Raw genomic sequence first — 14473 nt, forward strand, 5'->3', positions numbered from 1 at the left:
ATATGCAACAGCAGGATGAGGACTAGGAAAGAAGAAGGTCACTGGCTTTGGTGTTTGGGAAAGTCTTATCAGCAAAGAGGTGGGAATGGGGGACAAGGAGAAAAGACAGTGAGAAGCGGAAACTTCAGATGGGATGTCTGCACTTATTTATGTTCCGAATTAAACATGCAAAAGGAACATTTCCTATACTCCAAAAACATTCTCTATGAAACCATGAACCTCCAGGTCACAACACTTGCTTTTTTTTTAACCCTTATCTTCTGTCTTAGAATCAACACAAGGCAGAACGGTGATCAGGACTAAGCAAAGGGGGTTAAATGACTTGCCCATGGTCACAATGCTAGGAAGTGACTGAGACCACATTTGAACCCAGGATTTCTCATCTCTAGGCATAGCTCTCTATCCACTGAGCCACTTAGCTCTGCCCCAAATCCCTTGCTTTTAAAGGAAGTATATAATAAAAGAGAGGCAGCATCCAAATTGTCTCGTGTGTCTGTACCACATTCTGAACTTTCATCTATTCTTTTTCATTTGTGAATATTTAAAAACGAGACAGTGGTAGTACTCTTTGGGAAGAAATCACTGTAAGCTTATCATTCCCTTAATAAAAAACCTGGAACAAAAAAAGCATCAATGAGCAAAACAAATCTATGTGTGGTCATATCCTCTTTCTGCTCTTTGGCTCCATCCCTCATCTATCAGTGGATGGGTGACATCCTTCATTTGCTCTCCTTTGGACAAGTGGCTAGTCATGCCACTTGCAATGGTCAGTTATTAGGTCTTTTAAAGGGTGTTTCATGACGTGTTCTGTTCACTCTGCTGTATCAGTTCAAACTACTCAGAATTCTCTGAAATTATCTCTCTATAGTCATTTCTCACAGGGAATAATATCCTATCATATTCACATGTTGAAATTTGTTTAGACATCCCTCAGTTATCTAAGGGGCCATCTAAGGCACCTACTTAGAAACTAGTTTTTTTTCTTTTCCTCTTTTTAATTGCCCCCATACCCTGCCAGAATCAGGAAATCTGTTTTTCTGGTGATTATTCCCTCCTTTCTAACCTTCCCCCTTCTACACTGTTTCCCCGTTAAGTTGGATGTTACCTCATACCCATATGCAGGAATTGCTTTTCCACAGAAGTCTATGCCAGACACACTGGACAACATCTTGCTTCCTGAACTCGGCCTTCGTTCTCCCACCTACATATCCTTGTTCTGTTCACTTTGCTGGGAATACCCTTTCCTTGTTGAAATTCTAGTCATGATTCATTTCTTAGTGGCATTCTTCTGCTCCTCACTTGTTTAGTCTCATCTCCAATTCTCTACTTTTTCTTCTTATGTTAGAGGCAGATGACATGTCCTTGCTCTTCTTCCCTCTGATGCCTCCACTAAGACCCTGCTCTGTCAACCTTGACCTCCCCTTCACCACTGGCACTTTCCAGGAGAAAGAATATTGTCTGATATCTGTGTAACCCTTGGGCAAGTCACTTAGACACTCTGAGCCTTCATTTCCTCACCTGTAAAATGAAGAAGCTGAACCAGATGACCTTTTAAGGTTTCTTCAAGCCAAAATCTGTGAACCTACCTACACAAGGGCTTCAATTTTCTCATTCTTTTGAGGGAAAAAATTTACATAAACTTTTGTACCCCATCCTCTAGGTATTTCTCCATATGCTTTTTCTCCCTCATTCTCAAGGACTTGGACTTCCTTCTATATGCAATGGGGAGCCAGGGAAGGATCAGAACACCTTAATCTGATTATTCATATGATGTTTTTGCCCTATTCATTCTCATTACAGAATGACCACAAATGTAGTAGGTTTACCTTTGAAAGTATCCCAGGGCTCTCGAAGCCCGTGAGATCAGTCCAGGCTACATTCAGTGCAAAAACAAGATCCTGAAAAGAGAAGATGAAAATCTCATCAGAGGTTTTATAGCACTCATTTATACAAAAGTTATAGGAATTGAACATGATAGCGTCTGAGGAAGATGAAAAGTCCAATAAAAAGATAACAGTAACATTTTTTGAAAAACACTACAGCACAAATTTAGATCTTGTGCTTTTACTATTAGCTATTAGATTTCTTGACTTTTAGTTGCCAAAAAATTGGTTATTTGTGCTTATTTCCCACAATAAGAGTGACTTAGAAGGAACTTGAGAAGTCGGCTATTTCATGATGAACTAGAGGTCGCAATGGCCTGATTTTCCAAGCCATGTGAAGGAATGCAATTGTACAATATGCCTGGCAAGGGGCAGCAGGCTGTACCTCTCAAATTGTTAGCAGTTACCCCTGGGGATTATAATTATATACAAGTGTATGAAGACAAAAACAGGACGAGTTGGCTTTTCTAGTCTGAGTTACCAGGAAATGCATTTTCCAGTGAAATAACTAATGTGAAATATTTATATTAACCTAGATTCCTCATCTCCATAAAATTAATGAGATGATGGGTAAGCTGATCTAAAAGCCCCTTCCAATTCTAACTAATTCTATACTAGATGTTCCATGAACCTAATGAAGATTGCCATTTAAGACATGAAAATGTTTTAATTTTGAAACTCTTAGTCTTATGTTTTATTGTGGCATATTTGAAGCCACATAAACATTTAATAATCTTTGAAAACTTGTTTCCCTCATCTTTGGACTTCTGGTCTGAAGCTGGGAAGAGAAAGTCTGAAGACAGAGATGTAGGAGAGGAAACAAAGCCAGAGCTGTCAGAGGCTGGGCTGTGATTCCTTCATTATTTCTCCTCCAAGAGTCAAAAATCTTACTCCCCAATAGGTGCTATTCAGGCCAAGAGAGGGTTCTAGATAGAGTGATATATAAGGAGGCATCTAGACAGTGAACTGAGGAGCCACCACTCACAACAATTCTAAAACCAAAGATTGCATGATAAAGCAGCCTCTATGTCCCGGTCAAATGGCTCAGTCACAAATACATGAGGTTTTTATTTATCTAATTAATTTAGAATATTTTTCCATGGTTACATGATTCATTTTCTTTCCCTCCCCTCCTTCCACCCTGTTCCTGTAGCCAACAAGGAACCCCACTGGGTTTTACATGTGTCATTGATCAAGACCTACTGCCATATTATTAATATTTGCAATAGAGTGATCATTTAGAGTCTATGTCCCCAATCATATCCCCATCGAACCATGTGTTCAAGCAGTTGTTTTTCTACTCCCACAGTTCTTTCTCTGGGTGTGGATAGTGTGAGTTTTTTTAAGAATTTAAAATATGGTCATAGTGCTTTTGCAGGGTGTCAGGCCAAAGACACTACTGTCCTAGTATTCAGGGACAAGTTGTTGTTATTTCAAATAATAAAGAACTCCAGGTAATGTACAAATTTTGCTTCAACACTAGGTTCCAAATTGTTGGCCTACTTTAAGATCCCATTATAGCAGTAACGTAAGAACACAACTTTCAGATTCTGCCTTGAGCCTTTGTTTTTGAGCAAGTATGCTAAAAAGCTCCCCTTTTATAAAGGAAGTTATTTGTAAATTAATACTTTACTGAAAGACAAAATAGATGAGACGTGAAAAAAATATTTAAGGAACAGATATTATTTTCCCAAGATCACAAAAGCAGTTGTTTCTCAGCTAAGAAGCCAAATTTAATAAATGATGTGATTCTCCCTCACTGAAGTTTAGATAATTAGTCTGTCTGCTGTACAAGCTGGGCCTCAAGTGCTACAATCCTGGAGAGGCCTTAGAACTTTGGACTAGTCTGGCCATTAAAAGTTTAGCCAAGTATAAGAGAAAATGAATAGGAAAAAAATTATTTTAAATGGATTTTTTAACAATCTTTATTAACTTCCTTGGTTCTTTTCTAATATTACAAAACAGCTTTTCCAATAAATAGCTTTCCACTGTTGCCCCTTCCATTGTTTCTTGTTGATGTTCTCCCTTAACCTTTTCAGATAATTCTAAAGGCAGGCAGAATCTTTTCTGTTGGTGCTACACAGACTTTATTTTGTAGTGTACAGCATGATTTTCTTAATGCAGTGAATAATAACTTAATGGGTGAAGTCTTTCCTGTGGGTTGTGGGTCATAATGAATGTTTCTTTCTTCAGGAGCCTTCTGCTCTAGGTCCCTCTGGAATTAACATAGTTGCTGGTTATGGTCAGAGGTCATTTCTCCAGGCTCTTCCTCAACTTTTCAACTCCTGGGGTCACCTCCAGCTGTTGCCTCCTGGTCGGCTTCAGTATCTGCCACCTTCTCAGACCACCATTTGTCTCTATATTCTATTTCAATGCGATATTGAATCCCATGTTCCGATTAAAGTTAAATCTCTATACCTTCTCTAATTATTCAAAGCTATATGTCTAGTAGCTATACAGCTAAGGCACAACTCTTATAGAAATTCAAAATCCATCAATAAGAACCTATGGCATTATGAAAACATCAGCCTAAATTTAAGTCCAAGAGAATTTCAGTCCAACATTTAATGGGTGGAAATCCAACCCCACCTTTCTGGGTTTTATGTTTCCTATAAAACTGAAGTAACACTATTTGTAAAATCTACTTCATATGGTTGCTAATGAAAAAATTACTTCATAAAAAAGTTATATAAGTGGGAGTTATGATGTCCTGCTGCCCAATATGTTAGTGAGACAAAAGTAATATACATGGAACAATTCAAAAGAAAGTAAAAAGCTTTAAAACTATTTGGTAACAAGTAAAATTTTATTAGGAGGGGGGCAACTGGGTGGCTCAGTGGATTTGAGAGCCAGGCCTAGAGACAGGAGGTCCTGGGTTCAAATCTGGCCTCAGACACTTTCTAGCTGTTTGACCCTGGACAAGTCACTTAACCTCCATTGCCTACCCCTTCTGCCTTTAAAATATATATGGAATTCAGATGATGGTGAGACCAATATAAGCTTAAAGTCATAAAAAGCTTCATGAAACAAGCTGGGCCTTGGGATGGAGTATGAAGAACAGGCAGGATTTAGACAGGCAGCAGTAGGATAAGAAGGAGAACTAGCATGAACAAAAGACTCATAGGCAGGAATGAACAGAGCATACATACACCACTGATTTGGGGGACCACAATGGATTATTCCTGTTGTCCTTACTCCATCTCTCTGGTTCTCCATTCTAAGTCACAAAAGCCATGGGTTATGCCAATATTTCTGGATTTTAACAGGTGCTGAACACCTCCCTCAAAGAGGCTGAAAAGCAGGAAGAAGGTTAGTTTCCCTGTAAGCAACCCCCAACAGCACACACTTCAGCATTCTCTCATCTCTAGTGTCCTTGGCTCTAAAGGGCTGCAAACAAGTCTCCAAATCACTGCCTCCTACTGCTTGGATGCTCTGTGTAGTAGCTGCAAAATGTTATCACTGTCACAAGTTTAAAGAGTTTCAATATTTCTTAATCCATCAGCTTATAACCAGATTTAACATCCACTTTATCTGTATTTTTTTTTTGGCAACAACCATTGGGGTTTGGTCTCCTATTCTTGTTCATGGTAAAAACCATTTCTAATGCATTATATGCTATGAATGTAAATGCCATAAACCCCAAACCTTTTCTGGCATCATCTGAAAATGTTTTCTAGAAAGTGTGAATATGGTTCTTCTCTGGACAACAAAACACAGAACTAGCATGAAAAAAGGGTGCTCTGCTCTGTTAAATTGTTTTTAAAATGCGAAAATAAATGCTCAACAACAGACTTTCCCTATTACTCTTTGCCCTGAATTGATTCCACTCGAAAAGCAGTGCTCATTGCTTGCCAGGTCTTTAGCTGCCTGAAGGGATTTTATCACTGCAAACACCCGTTGAGGAATTTGCAGCTAAAAATAGAAAATGCTTCTTTGACTTTTAGGATAAAATGAAATAATAAACAATTCAGCCTGGCATAAAGCTTATTTTTGTTCCAGTTTTCATTGATCTCTCTAAATTAAAAACACTTAACAGAATTTTAAAAATCCCTTTCAAAGCAAAGTGAAACGAAAACTAAAAACAGAGGGACGAGGTGTATCAATACAACTTCTAAGAATAAACAAGGATGATTTCTGACACTTTCTTCATGCTGATATTATAGCTGTTCCAAAAGCAAAAGAAATTTACTTACTTCATGGACACTGCATGGACTCATAAAACCAAACATGCTAACAGAGTAAAACTTCGATTAACCAGAACATTAAACTAATTAGAATTGCTTCAAGTCTTAAACTTTTAGGTGACAAAGGACTGGGAAAAAAATCAGTGTCATGGTTTTATTCATTTTTAAAATAACAGCAGCTTTTAGCAGGCAATCTGGAATCTGGCAAACACTTTTACAACAAGGGGTCTCCCATTCATATATTCAAATCATTCACAACTCCTTAAAAACGATAACAAAAGAACCTAGTTCAACAACTCTGATCAAATCAGGTCAGTCCTAAAACAGGGGAATGCAGGCTAGCTAGCTAGCAGTGGGTGTTTGCCACTTTGACAGAGGAGAGCCATCCCAGAGTCCAAACTGAAGAGAGATTCTCTTTGGATGGGGAGGTCCTTCAGATGCTTCAGTTTTCAGGTGACACTATGCTGATTACATTAAGCTGGGAATACAGCAGCTGGTACTGATTACAGAAGAGATCTGTAATCATTTAAAAAAATTTGATCTGACCATTTGTATGAAAAATGTCTCCTGTCTTCATTACCACATACATTTGAGTAGACATGCTAGAACGAAGGTTGTCTGTTACTATGTGTGTGTATATATATAGGAACAGATAATAAAGATGAATAAACTGTTGAACATAAAGTTGAACATAAAGAGGAGAGTGGGCTGGATTGTGGTCCAGAGATGACAAAAATCATGTGAATGATGCCACACTCCCCTAAAAGCAGAAGTCAATCTTTTTAAATACCAACAATTTCCTGGTGTTGCCACATAGCAGCAAATTATGGAATATCAGTCTCTAAAGAATTAAAAATGAGTATCATAGAAAGGGGTATGGAATGAGACAATAACAACATACAATTAGTAAGAAATATCAATGAAAATGTCACCAGAGAACCATAGGATAGCAGGTTATTTACAAAAAAGTCAGCATGTAACAATGGCACCAAACTCCTATGAGGAGAGAATGAGGAAGGCCTCTCATGTTGGGCAGATACCCTGTGGCAAATGATGGGCAGGCATAGACATGACACTGTCAGGTTCTGATCTGAGTCAATGGAAGGAACTTTGAAATTACCAAAGCTCTTTGGAGTACAGACAGGCCTGGAAGGCGACAGACTGGTATCTCCAAAAGAAGCTTTTTGAAGGCAGAGGCATGTGTTTATCTTTGCAGTCCCTGTACCCATGACAATAAAGGAAGTTCTCAAGTGCCTTCTTCCTCCCTCTCCATACATCCAGCAGGACCATCTAGCATGTCTTATACTTAGAATGTGTCTACTTCTATGATAAGAGTACACTGAGGAAAAGGGGTGGGTGGGGGGAGGGGGAATGGACACACCAGATGACCTCTAAGGTCCCTTTCTCCTCCAAATCCTACAATCTACCACACTGAGCCACAAAGAATGAAATGCAAAAAAACCAGTCCTCTAATAACTAACATTTTTATTAACCAGAACCTCAATTCCTTAAACAATCCATTTAATCAGGTATATCAACTCTCTCTCTCTCTCAATTTCTTAAGGCAATTTTGTTACTCAAGTTGTTTGCCTTCTGTGCCATTTTTGACAAAGGCTTAAAAAAATAAAGCTGAAGGTCCATGCATTAATTTCTGCCTGGGGACTCTCCTCAATGATTTCACCTGTTGTAGGTGAGCATAGTCTCTGTTCATTACACATATGTAGTATGTATATGCTATGCAAGACATTCCAATAAGGAAAAATTAAAAATTAATTTTTTAACATTTAATAATATTTATTTTTTAGAAAAGTTAACATGGTTACATGGTTTATACTCTTACTTTCCCCTTCACCCCCCCCAATAGCCGACGCACATTTCCACTGGTTTTAACATGTGTCATTGATCAAGACCTATTTCCAAATTGTTGATCGTTGCATTGGTGTGGTCGTTTCGAGTCCACATCCCCAATTATGTCTGCCTCAACCTATGTGTTCAAGCAGTTGTTTTTCTTCTGTATTTCCACTCCTGCAGTCCTTCCTCTGGATGTGGGTAGCGTTCTTTACCATAAATCTCTCAGAATTGTCCTGGGTCATTGTATTGCTGCTAGTACAGAAGTCCATTACATTCTATTTTACCACAGTATATCAGTCTCTGTGTATAGAGTTCTTCTGGCTCTGCTCCTTTCGCTCTGCATCAGTTCCTGGAGGTCTCTCCAGTTCACATGGAATTCCTCCAATTTATTATTCCTTTGAACACACTAGTATTCCATCACCAGCATCTATCACAATTTGTTCAGCCATTCCCCAATTGATGGGCATACCCTCCTTTTCCAGTTTTTTGCCACCACAAAAAGCAAGGCTATAAATATTTTCATACAAGTCTGTTTATCTATGATCTTTTTGGGGTACAGACCCAACAATGGTATGGCTGGATCAAAGGGTAGGTATTCTTTTATAGCCCTTTGAGCATAGTTCCAAATTGCCTTCCAGAATGGTTGGATCAGTTCACAACTCCACCAGCAATGCATTAATGTCCCAATTTTGCCACATCCCCTCCAACATTCATTACTCTCCCCTTCTTTCATTTTAGCCAATCTGCTAGGTGTGAGGTGATACCTCAGAGTTGTTTTGATTTGCATTTCTCTAATTATTAGAGATTTGGAACACTTTCTCATGTGCTTATTGATACTTTTGATTTCTTTACCTGAAAATTGCCTAATCATGTCCCTTGCCCATTTATCAATTGGGGAATGGGTTGATTTTTTATACAATTGATTTAACTCCTTGTATATTTGAGTAATTAGACCCCCTGTCAGAGTGAAAATTAATTTTTTAACCACTTACCTTCCACCTTAAAATCAATACTGTGTATTGGCTCCAAGGCAGAAGAGCAGTAAGGGCTAGACAATGGGGGTTAAGTGATTTGCCCAGGGTTACACAGCTAGGAAGTGTCTGAGGCCAGAGTTGAACCCAGGACCTCCTGTCTCTAGACCTGACTCTCAAACCTCTGAGCCACCCAGCTGCCCCCAGAAAATTAAATTTTTTAAAAAGTCCTTGAACCATAGTCACTACTACCAAACCCATTGTATCACATTGTATGTTTTATCTCACATACACACACACACACACACCATATGTTGCCATATACCAGCACAGGGGACAGATACCATTCTGCATAAACTAGCAGTGCCCTAACAAAGCCCTGACCACAGGTCTTCCTGTGTGAGTACACACAATAGGTACTCAAAGACTGCCAAAATGAATCAGGCTCCTTTTATTACACCTCTCAAATAATAAATCATAAGATGTATTTGTGTTTCATCTAACCTAGAAGTAGTACTGAGTAGAGAGGAGAAGGGAAGGAAGAGACATAGATTTGGGTTTTTCTCTCTATGAGAATAAATCTGGTATTCTGCAGAACTGCCTACCTTAATCAAAATGGCAGCATTATAACTGCCAGAAGACCATAAGGATGCTATATTTCAAGAAAAACAATGACAAGCTGGGGAATACATAAAGGATACCATCTAAGATGTCATGAGGAGACTGCTGTTCAAGGTCTAGTGCAGTGGTTCCCAAACTTTTTTGGCCTACTGCCCCCTTTCCAGAAAAAATATTACTTAGCGCCCCCTGTCACATACTATCACCACCCTCTTACAGTTATTCATTCACCTCCCCCAAATGCACCTGTGGCCATCACTGCAATCCTGGATTACTGCAGCACCCACCAGGGGGCGGTGGCGCCCACTTTGGGAATCACTGGCCTAGTGGAAAGAAATGGGAATGTTTCATCTACAGAAAGGAAAACTAAGGGTAGGTGGGCATTAATGACTGTGTTCCGGCTTTGGAAAAGTCATCAAATAAGTAACAAAGAGATTTTCTGATTGGCCTAAGAACAGAGCTATTAGAAAGAAGAGCTGATTTCCACAGGGCCCATTAAAATATGAGGAAAAGAGGCTGCCTCTGGAAGAAGTCCCCATCACTGGAGATCTTCAAGAAGCAGATGGCCAACGACTTACCTATAGGAAGGATGTTATTCAGACACCAAAGGCCCTCTGACATGCTTTCCAAAGCTAACATTCTGTGATTATCTCAAACAGTAGAACAATCACATAACATGAAGAAATCATCTGATAATATCCAAAATATTGATTACTCCAGGTGGAAATCTTACACAGTAATTTTTGTCTAATCTTTATTTTCAGTCATATCACATTAGATTATCAATGATAGGAGTAGGGCTATACTCTGAAGTTGCCTGGATTATTACATCTTTATGTGATTAACAACATCAGCACAATAAATAGCAGAAAGACAAAATTTAACACAAAGAGAGGCTGCCCTTGACACTATATGGTGCTTCTGGACTAGATGTCTTAAGAAGCAAGCCATGTCTTTTATTTTCTACTCTAGCAGCAGCAGCACAGCCACTGATTAAGGCAGCTTTCTGGTACCATTTGCCTCTTTTTTATCTACCATTCTCCCCATACCACAGAGCAGAACATATCTCATCTGTACAGTTGATGGTTGTCATGAACATCTGGCACCGTGCCCATTTCTGAATCCACAAGCAGACAATAAGGCATCACCAGGAAACATATGGGATTTGGGGCTAGAAGAAACCTTCAGGATCATCAAAGATTTCAACAATTGGGAAACAGTTCCAGAGAAATTAAGGGACTTGCCCACAGTCACCCAAGGGATGAATGACAGATACAGAATATGAATCCAGGCCCTCTGACTCCTAATCTGCTGCTTTCCTTACTAGACACTAGGACCTAATCACATCTAAGTTTCTCCCTGAAGCAAAGATTCCATTTTTTCAAGCAATTTCATTCTGTTATTGCTGGATGGTTACAAGTCATAGAAAACCAGTTTCCAAAGAATTCAAGTAGAGAATCATCCAAAGAATGGCAAAGAGACAGGCTCAGGAAGCTCGGAAATGGCATCAGGGACACCATCAGAAGTCTATGATCAGATGCTTCCGGGTTAAGATGGCGGCAGAGTAAACAGCAGCTCTTAACCTCTCCTGACCGAAACACACAAGACTCCTCAAGGGGACATAAAAACAAGTCCAGACAAACAGAGGAACCCCACAACAGGGTGCAGTGTGGAAGGTACGTGGAATCGGGACATTTTCATGCTATAAAGGGGTGAAACAGCTCTCACTAAATCGCAGGCTGAGCAACCACCCCACCCCCACCCCCTCCACACACAACACCTATAACGCCGAAGCCAACTAAAAAGAAATAAAGCAAGTTTGGGGCACCCATCGAGTCATTGGCAGCTCCAGGGCCTGTTCCTGAGAGCAGCAAGATTTGGGAGCCCAAAAAGCTAAAGAATGCACACAAACTCTGAGTGCGGGCTCAGAGTGCAGGCGCGGGCGGAGGCGTGGGTGGAGGCAGACACAGCCAGGAGCTAAAGCTCTGAAACCCTGAGTGGGGAACCAGTGCAGATGGGTATACAACTGTGGAAGCAGCGCCCTGAGACTTGTAAAGGAACCTCCGGCAGAGGATCAAGCAAGGGGGACCACCAGGGGGCTTGACCTTGGAAAGAACCAGACCTCAGACCTCAGGAGCCAAAAGACCGCAGACAGACCCTGAGCGCGAGGATAAAGCTGAGAAGCTGCTGGGCTAATGATGGCTACCCAGATTCAGGAAGTTCAGAAGAGAAAGATTAACAACAAGAAAAAAAAAGTCTTTAATACTCGACAACTTTTACACAGAGAAAATCCAGACAACCGAGCAAACAGAGGAGGAGAACAAACAAGCATCTGGACCCACCTCAAATAAGGAAAACGGGTCACAAGCTATGGAAGAGTTCAAAACTGAGATTTTGAGGAAAATGGAAGAGATCTGGCAAGAAAATAACAGTTTAAAAGGTAGAATCTTGCAATTGGAAAAAGCTCAGAAATCAAATGAACTGATAAGCAAATTGAACACCAGAAATGACCAGAGCGAAAAGGAAAACCAGAAAATTATAGCTGAAAACCAAAAGATTATAGCCAAAAACCAAAAGATCATAGCTGAAAACCGAAAGATTATAGCCGAAAACCAATCCCTAAAGGCTAGAATTGAGCAATTAGAAGCTAATGATCTCTCAAGACAACAAGAACAAATAAAACAAAGTCAAAAGACTGAAAAATTAGAAGGAAACATGAAATATCTCAATGAGAGAGTGACAGACCAAGAAAACTGGTCTCGAAGAGACAATTTGAGAATAATTGGTCTTCCAGAAAAACCAGAAATTAATAAAAACCTGGACTCCATACTAAAAGAAATTATTCAGCAAAATTGCCCTGAAGTCCTACAACAAGAGGGCAATATAGACGTTGAAAGGATCCATAGAACACCCACGACATTCGATCCAGATAAGGAAACGCCCAGGAATATAATTGTCAAATTCAAGAGCTTTCAAGCAAAAGAAAAAATCTTACAAGAAGCCAGAAAGAGACAATTCAAATATCAAGGAACACCAATCAGGATCACACAGGATCTGGCAGCCTCCATGCTAAAAGACCGTAAGGCTTGGAATACAATATTCAGAAAGGCAAGAGAGCTGGGCCTGCAACCACAGATCAACTACTCATCAAAATTGACTATATATTTCCAGGGGAAAATATGGGCATTCAACAAAATTGAAGAATTCCACGTTTTTGCACAGAAAAGACCAGGGCTCAATGGAAAGTTTGATATCCAACCACAAAAATCGAGAGAAACATGAAAAGATAAATAAGAAACAGAGGGGAAAGAAAGAAAACTTATAATTTTTAAATTTGCCTTTTTAAGGGCCTCAGTAAGATCTAATTATCTGTATTCCTATGTAGAGAAATGTTATGTATAATTCTCTGTAGTGAACTCTATTCACTATAATAGTATTCACTATTATAGTAATCAGAAGAATAATTCACAGGGTGAGGGTGGAACACTAAATAATTTAAGATGACATGGGGGATGGGAAAGAGGGGGTGAATAGTAGGGAACACCAAGAGAAACTTGAGTGAATGAGAAAAATAGGATATTCTATTACACACAAAGAGGGCATGGGAAGGAGAGGGGACAAATACTATTATAAGAAGAAGAGGAAGAGAGCATTAAGAGGTAATAATCAAACCTTACTCTCAGTGTAATCAACCTGGAGAGGGAAGAGTAGCTATACTATCCATTGGGATATGAAACTCTTATCTAACCCTTCTGAGAAGTCAGAAGGGATAAACCAAGGGGAGCAGGGGAGTGGGGAGGTCAAAAAAAGGGAGGGGAGAAGAAGGGGGAGGGAATTCATAAGGCGTTTAAAAACAAAAAGGGGGGAAATAAGAGAGGGGGTAGAAAGGGAAGTTAATCAAGGGAGGGGATAAGGGATAGCGGCTTAATAGCAAACCACTGGTTTAAAAGGAAATTGTATAAGAAAAAGGGGGTAGGAATAGAGGAGGATACGAAAATGTCAGCAAATGCACAACTGATGATTATAACTCTGAATGTGAATGGGATGAACTCGCCCATAAAACGGAAGCAAATAGCAGAGTGGATTAGAAACCAAAATCCTACCATATGTTATCTACAAGAAACACATATGAGATGGGTGGACATACACAAGTTTAAGGTTCAGGGCTTGAGCAAAATCTTTTGGGCGTCAAATGAGAAAAAGAAGGCAGGAGTGGCTATTATGATTTCTGACAAAGCCAAAGTAAAATAGATATGATTAAAAAAGACAGGGAAGGTCATTACATCCTGATTAAAGGCTGTATAAACAATGAGGAAATAACACTGCTCAATATGTATGCACCAAGTGGCATAGCATCCAAATTCATAAAGGAGAAACTGGCAGAGCTCAAGAAGGAAATAGATAGTAAAACCATACTAGTGGGAGATCTAAATATTCCTCTGTCAGATCTAGATAAATCAAACCGAAAAATAAATAAGAAAGAGGTAAGAGAGGTGAATGAAGTCCTAGAAAAATTAGATTTAATTGATATGTGGAGAAAAATAAATAGGGACAAAAGGGAATACACCTTCTTTTCAGCTGCACATGGCACATTCACAAAGATTGACCATGTTATAGGGCATAGAATCATTGCAAACAAATGCAAAAGAGCAGAAATAATAAATGTAACCTTCTCAGATCATAATGCAATAAAAATAATTAGTAAGGGCACCTGGACAGGAAAATCAAAAACTAATTGGAAATTAAATAATATGATTCTCCAAAACCAATTTGTCACAGAAGGAATCATAGAAACAATCAACAATTTCATTGAAGAGAATGACAATGATGAGACATCCTACCAAACTCTGTGGGATGCGGCCAAGGCAGTACTCAGGGGGAAATTTATATCCTTCAGTGCATATATTAACAAATTAAGGAGGGCAGAGATCAATGAATTGGGCATGCAACTCAAAAAATTAGAAAG

The 14473-nt window shown here is 39.3% G+C and overlaps 1 protein-coding gene across 1 annotated transcript in view; it reads right to left on the minus strand.

Moving 5' to 3' along the window:
* TNRC6B (trinucleotide repeat containing adaptor 6B) overlaps positions 1 to 14473 on the minus strand; it is a 265247-nt gene that overhangs the window by 192917 nt on the left and 57857 nt on the right. Inside the window, exon 2 of the mRNA XM_044678610.1 lies at positions 1827 to 1898. The gene's annotated coding sequence lies outside the window, so the exon portion shown is untranslated. The remainder of the gene's footprint in view (positions 1 to 1826; positions 1899 to 14473) is intronic.

Source organism: Gracilinanus agilis, chromosome 5 (assembly GCF_016433145.1).
Source record: "Gracilinanus agilis isolate LMUSP501 chromosome 5, AgileGrace, whole genome shotgun sequence".
Lineage (NCBI taxonomy): Eukaryota > Metazoa > Chordata > Mammalia > Didelphimorphia > Didelphidae > Gracilinanus > Gracilinanus agilis.